General features: G+C 46.0%; 1 protein-coding gene across 2 annotated transcripts in view; it reads right to left on the reverse strand.

Annotated features, from left to right (window-relative positions):
- The window catches only part of elmo1 (engulfment and cell motility 1 (ced-12 homolog, C. elegans)), a 91154-nt gene extending 82921 nt beyond the window's left edge, over positions 1–8233 (reverse strand). Inside the window, exon 1 of one of the 2 annotated variants that reach the window (XM_030063456.1) lies at positions 8018–8233. The gene's annotated coding sequence lies outside the window, so the exon portion shown is untranslated. The remainder of the gene's footprint in view (positions 1–8017) is intronic. The other variant, XM_030063457.1, reaches the window with a different exon arrangement.
- Positions 8234–8921: the final 688 nt, after the last annotated feature.

Below are 8921 nucleotides of genomic sequence, written 5' to 3' on the forward strand. Positions count from 1 at the left end.
ACACTACTGCGCACCTTAAAGCAATACTTCACTTCTATATATATATAGAGGGTTTTTTTTTTATTGGCCTACTCACATAAGATAGCTGGAATTTGTCTTTCTGCAGACACATACATACACATTAGGGCCTTACATAATCAGAAAGGTCAGACTGCACTGTTTTAGTGCAGGAATTTGGGGTTCAGTGCCAGTACTGGAAACAAACACAAGCAATGCAGTACAACCCACCCTCAGTCTTAAGTCCATAGATAGAATTTGCCCTTAGGCCCATGTCAAGCATTTACTTTAAAAACTCATGCATGTTTTGATAATGCTGTCATGTACTAACTTTTTCTTTCCTATAATCCCATTCATACACTTGTACAAACTAAACTATACCAACTCAAGCAGGCTGACAGACTTATTTTCTGTTTCGTCTTGTCCTATGAGATCATTTCATCCAAAAGTGGCCTGATTCTCTTTGCAGTTGCTGACACATGGAACATGACACAGCATGAAATGGCAGCGGCGGAGACGCTCGGCGCGGGGCGCAATTAAAATTGAAGTTTAACTGCTAATGAGGTCACAGTGGGTGTGTAAATCGAAAAGTTACGAATTTCCGAAAGATCCGCCGAGCTTCATTTCCACAGTAATTTCTACACAGCAGCTCCTCCATTGTGAGAGATAAAGCTACTCCCTCTCTTCTACCGAACCGCAGGCAGTGGTGTTGCTACACTTTGGCCACAATAGCCAGTAAGCACGCGGATCTCAACGGCAAAAGAGTCGGTTTTCAGCAGGTCACAGCCCAGAGCTTCGTCTAAGCCTCCCATTTCCACTGGCTTGAGAGAAAGAGAGAGAGAGAGAGAGAGAAGGAGCCACAGTGGCGAAGGAGTGGAAAGGGAAGGAGTGAGTGAAAGAGGCAGAGATAAGACCATTCATTTGACAGCCGGCTTCTGAGGTGTGGAGGGCCTGGCCGAGGCGCAGAAGTGGGCTATTACAAGAGATATGGAACTGCGTGTGGTGTTGTGAAACCCGAGCTGTCACACACATTATCTCACTCTCGTGTTCACCCTCGTTCGCGTCTGTGGTTGCCCTTCTCTTTGACACGTGACGTACAGACAGAGCGCACAGTATCTGATGATCTCTCGGCGCACAAACACAGGCACGCTCTCCGTAATACTGTATTCCGCAGCCGTCTATAAACACACTCACTCCTCTTTTATGCACAGCACACACAGACTCGGGCTGAGCCTCTAATCCTGGGTGACTCCTCCTCGGCTTCAATCCCCGTGCCGAGGACTCCTGAGAGGGCAGAAAGAGGACGATATCTGACGGGGGAGCAGGCAGCCGGATTGACCTGAAACCCTGTGGCTCGCTCAGATAAGCCAGTTAGAGGTCCAGTGGTGGAAAAGCAGCGGTGCTCACTGAATCATAGAAACAAGTGTGTCACTCTAAACCTCACAGGGGGAAATGCCAGGGCTGGGTAATGCAGCATCCATGTGTTTGTGAGGTACGTGTGTGTGTGTGTGTGTGTGTGTGTGTGCACATTTCTGGGAGAGGAAGATGTAGCAAAGATATCCCCAAAACCAACCGAGGAAGGTATCAATAATTCACCTTCAAGTCTGTCTAGAAAGCTTGGATCATCCTAGTTCCTGGTGGAGAAGACTGTTTACATTTTTAATCTCCATCAATAATGCATGAGGACGGCTAAGGCTAATTCCTGAGAGACAGCTAATACAAGCAGAATAGTTTGTGCGCTATACGGTTTGTAGTCCTGCACAACTTGCCTTTGTGTGCGTGTGTGTAAATAAAACAGCGGTGCAGAGCATTTGTGCTGTGTATATACGTGTGTGTGTGTGTGTGTGTGCACACGCGCACCTGTGAGCGAGAGGGCCACGTATTCATTTAAAAGACGGTATATGTCATCAGTTTGGCCAGGCGTGCATATGTGATTCACCCCATAATAATTCGCATCGCCTTTATTCAAGGGCCGGTTGCCATGGCAGCTGCTGCATCAATAACAAGCGAGATGGGTGCATCTCTCTCTTTTCACCGCGCGTGTCATCATACTCAAGTCACGTTTGTTTGTCACAACTCCCCAAAATGAGTCACCCCACCCCTTCACTTTGAATTTTCTCCATTGAAATAAGACAGTGTGTTTGAATTGAGGATTAGCCCGAGCCGTTACATAATGTACACACTGAGCGGCACTTTGAGAAACTTTGCTTTTAGTGTCATTCAGCGTGTGCAGCTGTGTGTATCTCTCTCTCTCTCTCTCTCTCTCTCCCTCTTCCATTCTTAGAAAAGCAGGGCGTGATGTGAGATGTGGAGCAGGAGGGAAAAAAGACAGATCAAGTGGAGAGAGAGAGAGAGAGAGAGAAAGAGAAAGAGTGTGAGGGTAAACATACACTAACGTTGCCTGGATGAGCACAAGCCGGCCCCCTTCGCTCTAATCAGCCGTCCATCCGCCCCACCAGCTCATCACAGCTCATTTGCAGGGTAGGGAATATTTACACCAGCATATCAGCGGCGCTTTGTACTTTAATGTCCCCACGGCTGACACTGTAACAACACTGCCTTGAAAGCACCTGTCTTACCCAAAAGGCCTTTCTGTGCACAGACACAAACACACACACACTCATACAGAAGGTGTGAGCGTCTGATTCATTCGATTGTATTCGATTCACAATAGGATTAGTCATCGAGTATATTCAGAGGTTTCCATCGATACTGGTATTAACCAGCGACACGGAGCGACTGAATGGAAGCTGTGAAGCCGCCGAAAGGTCAAGAGCTTTCAACACAAGGACAAAAAAAAAGGAGAGCAAAATTAAAAGTTTGTGTGTATTTGTCCATGTGTACAGTCAAAACATAAGCCTGCTGCTGTGAGTGTGTGTGTGTGCATCTTATGGTGTCATTGTGTTTTGGAAGCTGACTGTCTGAGGGTTGTTTTTGGGTGTCCTTGTGTGTGTGTGTGCGTGTTTTCTGAGCATCTTGTCATTGTATTCTCAGAATTACAGATGACTCAGAAATGGACAGCCTTGAGGTTCACTGATTGGAGACACTCTCTCTCACACACACACACACACACACTTCATTGCTGACAGCCACAGTAAATCCTCTGAAACTGGACTCGAGTGTAATCAGGAGTCAGTGAGGTTCAACACCAGCCAGGCGTGGGCAAGGCTACAAATGATCCAACACTTATTTGATCAACAAGTTTCCCTCAATATCTGAAATGGTCCTCGCATCTAAATGCTGCCCTACAGGGAGCAGCTTCTGGGCAATCGGGTTACATACCAGGATCTGCCTGGGCGGGTGTCTGTTTGCACGTACCTTTGAATATTCTGTGTGTGTGTGTGACTGTGGGTGTTTGCTGTAGCCCGAGGCGCTGTATATCAATTCCCAATCTGTGTCTGCAGCGTCTCATCCCAGCCTCTTCACACTGTAAATGGAACCTTGTTATCGAGCTGTCAAAGCTCGTCATGTCAGACCGGCTGATATGCTGCAACCTCGCTTTAGTGGAGTGTGAGTGTTTGTTTATTTTTTGCTCTGCCAGAGGGCAAAACAGGCTAAAGAGGGCACAGAGCTCACTCTGTCTTTTCTGTGGATGCTATAACATTATTTTCCAGGTCTTTCCTCCGTCACTGTCCAAGTTCCTTTCCTCCGGCTGCTCACCCCTCACCTGTGGGCTTCCCCGATCCTCTATCCTTCACCTTCCTTACCCCCATCTTCCTCGTCCACCAAATCCTGTTTCATACCTTGATCAATCTCCTCACCGCTCCCACTTGCCAACTTTCTTTCCACTCAGAATCCGGAGACAGATTACAATGCAGCACAGGAACATAAAGCAAAGTTAAGACAGATTCCACTGACAGTCGGAGCGTCCTCCCACTCCCCTCCCTAATCCCGCACTCCTCTGTTCATTTGACACACATTCGCAATCCCTCCACTGCTTTAATTACAGTAATGCTCCGTGTGCAATATCATGCAGCAGGAACCATCAAACCACTAGCGTCTCTGGGCTCCGGTCCAGCAAGCTAATCTGTGTGTGTGTGTTTGCAAGGGAATGCATACATGTGTGCGATTAATCTGACGCTCGCCTACCTACTGTAACAGAAGAGGCGTGTGCTGCTGGGTCACGCAGGCCACAATTCCTAAGGATTATCTCCAAAAGAGTAAGGGGGGGTGGGGGTCTCATGTTACTCCCAGAAATTGTGAGCTGATCTGCTGCCAGAGGTCAGAATTAAGGAACAAACCCATCAATAAAGAGGGGACTGGAGGGTAAGAGGCGGGGACAGAGGAGGCTTGTGATTTGTTGGACAGCAGAAAAGTGTTGGGTTTCACCTCAATAATTCATGCTGGGTAATGTGAGCAGCTGTGTCTGCTGCAGAGGCAGGCAGGGATGGAAAGGGACGCGGGAGCGAGACGACGGGAGATGGAAGGCGAGAGATGCGAGGGAAAGTGAGAGACGAGAGGTCAAAGAAAGGGAAGAAGGGAGTGAGATGTAAATGGAGAGCGCAGGGAGGTAGAGAAAGACGATAAGCATGAAATAATGAGGGGAAATGAGAGGAGAGCGATGAGGAGAATGTCACAAAATGTCAAAAAATATGAGAAAAAGCAAGAGAGGGCAAAAGTGAGTGGGCAAAATGAGAGACAGGAAAGAAGGGAAAGAGAGACCGAGACAAAAGAGCAAGCAAAAGAATATAAACAGCAGGATAGGAAGAAAAAGATGTGAGAGAGACAGAAAGTCACAATGCAGAGAATCTGCAGCTTTCAGGAACTTAGTTATTTCAGAAACTTCCAAGTTCCTTTAAATGCTATTTAACTTGAGGCATATCAAATTTTTCAAATGATAAATGATCTGCGTAAGACAAACAACAGCAGGAAATTTAAGTGTTTAGCGAAATGATGCACAACCAGTTTGGCATGGTCTAGTAACCATAGTAACCCTGTTCTGCATTAATCTTGTTGTGCTTGCGGGTCAAACTTAATGTGACCAACTGGTTGCACAAAATTTAATACATTTTCAAAATAGCATTGCTGCTGAGCCCCACTCACATAAAACACAATTCACGACATTGACTTTAGAGAGAGAAAGAGAGAAATTGATTGTATTTGTCTTGTTTTTTCAATTCAGTTTCATCTAGATAATCAACAACATCTCTGTCTAGTTTTACAAAGAAAAACTCTATTTAAGACATTTTAATACTTCCTAAGGCTGTGAAATTTGGTAATTAAGGACTTTTTCATGATCTGCTGATGGAGTGGGTGAGACCGAGAGACCAAGAGAGGAGAAGAGGGGTTGAGAGAGAGAGAGAGAGAGAGAGGGAGAGGGAGAATCAAGAGGAACATGATCTAAGTAAAGCACATCCTTGCCTGCCAGCTTCCCCTGGCACCTTTTAGTGGGACCATTAATGGTGTTGAGAGAACATGAAGCAGCACTTTTTTGCTGCCAATGTCACGGTGACCAACCGGCACTCAACCCTGATGAACTTCAAACTTTGAGAGCAGCACAAGAACTTACAAAGCAAAAAGTTAGACGTACAGCCAGTCCCCCATGTCAAACAAGAGAGAGCTTTTTCGCGTGCGTTTTGCATTTTATCACACACTCCACCTTTGTTGCATCCAGCAACGACACACTGCGTAAAACAAGCACAGAATGTGATCAATGCGGGCCTTTACAGCCCACACAGAGCATGAAACCGGCTCCAGTCCATGAGGTCAACCCATCAATCAATTTCCACGCAGGCTTCTCCTTCCCCTCTTTTTTTCTAGATTGTGAAAATTAATCCTCTTAAACTTTCACAGCTGACGGGTTGGCTTCTGGTGTGCCTGGAGTGTGCGTGCGCGCCTCCATGCTTCCATGATTTTATGTGCATTTGAATGTGGGAGAGTGTACGGGTGTGTGTACATGGGAGCGGTGCGAACACTTGTGCTACACTTGTGTGTGCGCTTATAAAATGTGCGTGCACATGTCTGTGTCTATGCATGTGTGGGGGTGTGTCTGCATTAACCTACGTGCTGGGTGGATTTCAAAAGGACCCCTTCTAGCTCTTCATCTGATGCCTCTACAAAGGGCCCGCCTCGCCGCAGGGGCCTGTGAGTGTGTGTGTGTGTGTGTGTGTGTGTGTGTGTGTGTGTGACAACCTAAAAAAAGAGCACCATCCATTATCTGAGAGCTGAGACAAAAGGCCACGGACACGGAGCTGAGGACCAAGAGTTATTGTTGCTGCGAGTCTGATGCCTTCACACACCTACACACCCTCGCACCCACAAACCTCTTGAGGGTCTTGTTACACCCTTGAGGAACAGTGTCAAAAGTACAAACACATATACACACCCATAAGTAAGAGCACACACACCGCATGCACATTTGAAAGCCATGCTTCTATAAACTCACTGCTCTTTTGGGAGCATTTTTTCCATTAATGCGTGTGTTTTCCAATTTTTCGTGCTCTCCTGGGTTTATTCAAAATATTCACACAAAAACAAACTGTAGTTCCCGGGGGAAAATGCTGATAAAAAAGAGTTTCTCGAAAGCAAGATGCATCTGTACTATGCCCATACACAACACCCAACCTTACCCCATTGGAAAAGCTTTTGGCTGTGAGACAAAGGCTGACTAAACGGTGACAAACGGAGGAAGAGGAGATAAGGGAAGGAAAAGATGGGGTGAGAAATATGGCAAATGATGGGAAGACTGCCATGCTATAAAACATGTTTTAAGTTAAACATTTAAAAACTCCTTGTGCCAAATAAATCCCTGATGAACAAATACTAAAGTGGAATGCCATGTGAAAAGTCATTCCACAAGGGCTCAGTAGGATGTCTTCTGAAACAGGGAGCTTGGGCTGAGGCACGCTGCCACCGTCACAAAGCCCAGTGACTTTCTACTGAGTGAATCTCACCGGGCCAGCCTGCCACTGGCTGCGTCTCAGTGGGGCTCTTTGTTTCACAAACATGCTCTGGATCTCTCTGCGCTGCTGCAACCAGGATATCCTGTCAAATGTCTCTGCCAGGGGCTCGCAACAACCCTCAGCAGCAATTAACAGCCTTCCAGCCTCCCGCCGAGGCCTTGCAAACAACCATGCTAACAGCAAGCCAAGCCAAGAAACGTATAATGTGTACACACATGCGCTGTATAACCCTGGAATCTGTGTGTGGATAGGAGTCCGTGACTAAAGCTGCATGCAGGGGGGAATAAGTGGAGAATGAACCTGCAATGTATTGCTGAACAAGGTACAAGCCCGGCCTAATTGGTGTGCTGTGAACAGAGCAAGCCAGCAATTTGAGGTAAACAAGTGAGTCAGAAACAATAAGAGGCACTTGGATGGCATTCAGAACACCCAGAGAATCAAAACATTGGAATGGTCAGAGATGTGGAAGAAAACACACATACGCAAGCACACATACACGTGCAAAACAATTAGCTAGAGGGGAAAAAAATAATCTATGAGACAAGATTAGGCCCATAGGCATGCAACTAATCCTTAATGTGCATTGTGTCGGAACCATCAAATTGCCAAGCAATTACTTTCTAGCACAGAGAAAGACAGAAAGGGGAAAGTACAGACTTATCAGCTGTGTAAATATGTTCTTTCTGTATCCCTTCCAAAATCATAAATTGTGACAATATGTTTCCACCTCCCCCCCCAGTCCCCACTTGGCATGTAACATAGCCACAACGTGGGGAATTTCTTAGGAAGTCACTGTGCTTGCAGGTCCATTCATTCCCAGGTTGAATATGTAAAACCCACCCAAACAGGAGCAAATACATCCACACTATGGCAGAGCAAATATGGTGTAGAGATGGCAACAACTCATCTTGAACTAACCAGGCAGCGTGAACGCAGCAAAACATTCACTCCTCCAGCCTGTAAACATCTAACCACAATGTCTGTGTCTGCTGGTGACACACTGGAGAGGAGTTCGGAGAGTAGCCCATTACACTGAGAGCCACACCCTAAGGCCTACTGCATCCTGCTGCTGCCTGAAGAAAGAGGAAAAAACAGCTTGAAGAGAGATGAGAACTCACCCGGAAACCTTGACAACCAAGAGGCCCGGCAGTTTTGCTCCAATCAACCTGCTTCCTGTGCAAAACAGCTGCTAAACACGGACAGAAAGGGCGACTCTCTTTAAAAGTAAGTCCAGTCTGACAAGCTGCCTGCAAGTCAAGTTCGTTTGGCTTCATAAGCCATGGACAAAAACTTCACGGTTTCAGCAGCGCTTCGCCTTGGGCAAAAAGCGACAGAGAGGAGAGAGAGAGAGAGAGAGTGAGAGAGACAGGAAGAAGGAGGAAGTAGGCGTTTGTTCAGAAAAGAGGAAACAGGTCTGTCTCAGCAAAAAAAAAAAAAAAAAAAAAAAGCGGCAAAATTCAAAGATAAGATGGCTGCAAGTAAGAAGAGGAAGATGGGGCCTTGGGTAAAGATCCAGACAAGCCATCAAAGGCTGGAGGTTTCTTTGTTACAAAAAACTTGTTTTTAGCTGAGGTGACTGGATAAATAAAGATTGAATTCAGCGCATTTAAGCCTCACATTAAACTGTCTCTCTCTATCTCACTCATCATCACCTCTCTCTTTTTCTCATCACCATCCCCCCACCCTCGCCGCCTGCCACCAACAGCATCAAGTGCAACATCCAGAGAACTTGCACAATGACAAGCTCTGACATACAAGGCCAAATAAACTGTTGTGCAACAAACTGCGGTACAATATGCCTATTGGTGATGGAGCCATGTGCCTCAATAAAAGATACAGACAATTACAATCCAGTCTGTTGTCTTCAGTCTAGACTACTGAAACCTACACATTAATTTGCCTTGACAGCAACCAATGCCATGCCAGGAAACTAACTCATCAGTAACATGCAACACACCATTACATACTCAAATACAAGTGACCAAAAAATATATAGATTAATAATAACAAATAATGAATGAC

The sequence above is a fragment of the Myripristis murdjan genome, chromosome 11 (genome assembly GCF_902150065.1).
Source record: "Myripristis murdjan chromosome 11, fMyrMur1.1, whole genome shotgun sequence".
Classification (NCBI taxonomy): Eukaryota; Metazoa; Chordata; class Actinopteri; order Holocentriformes; family Holocentridae; genus Myripristis; species Myripristis murdjan.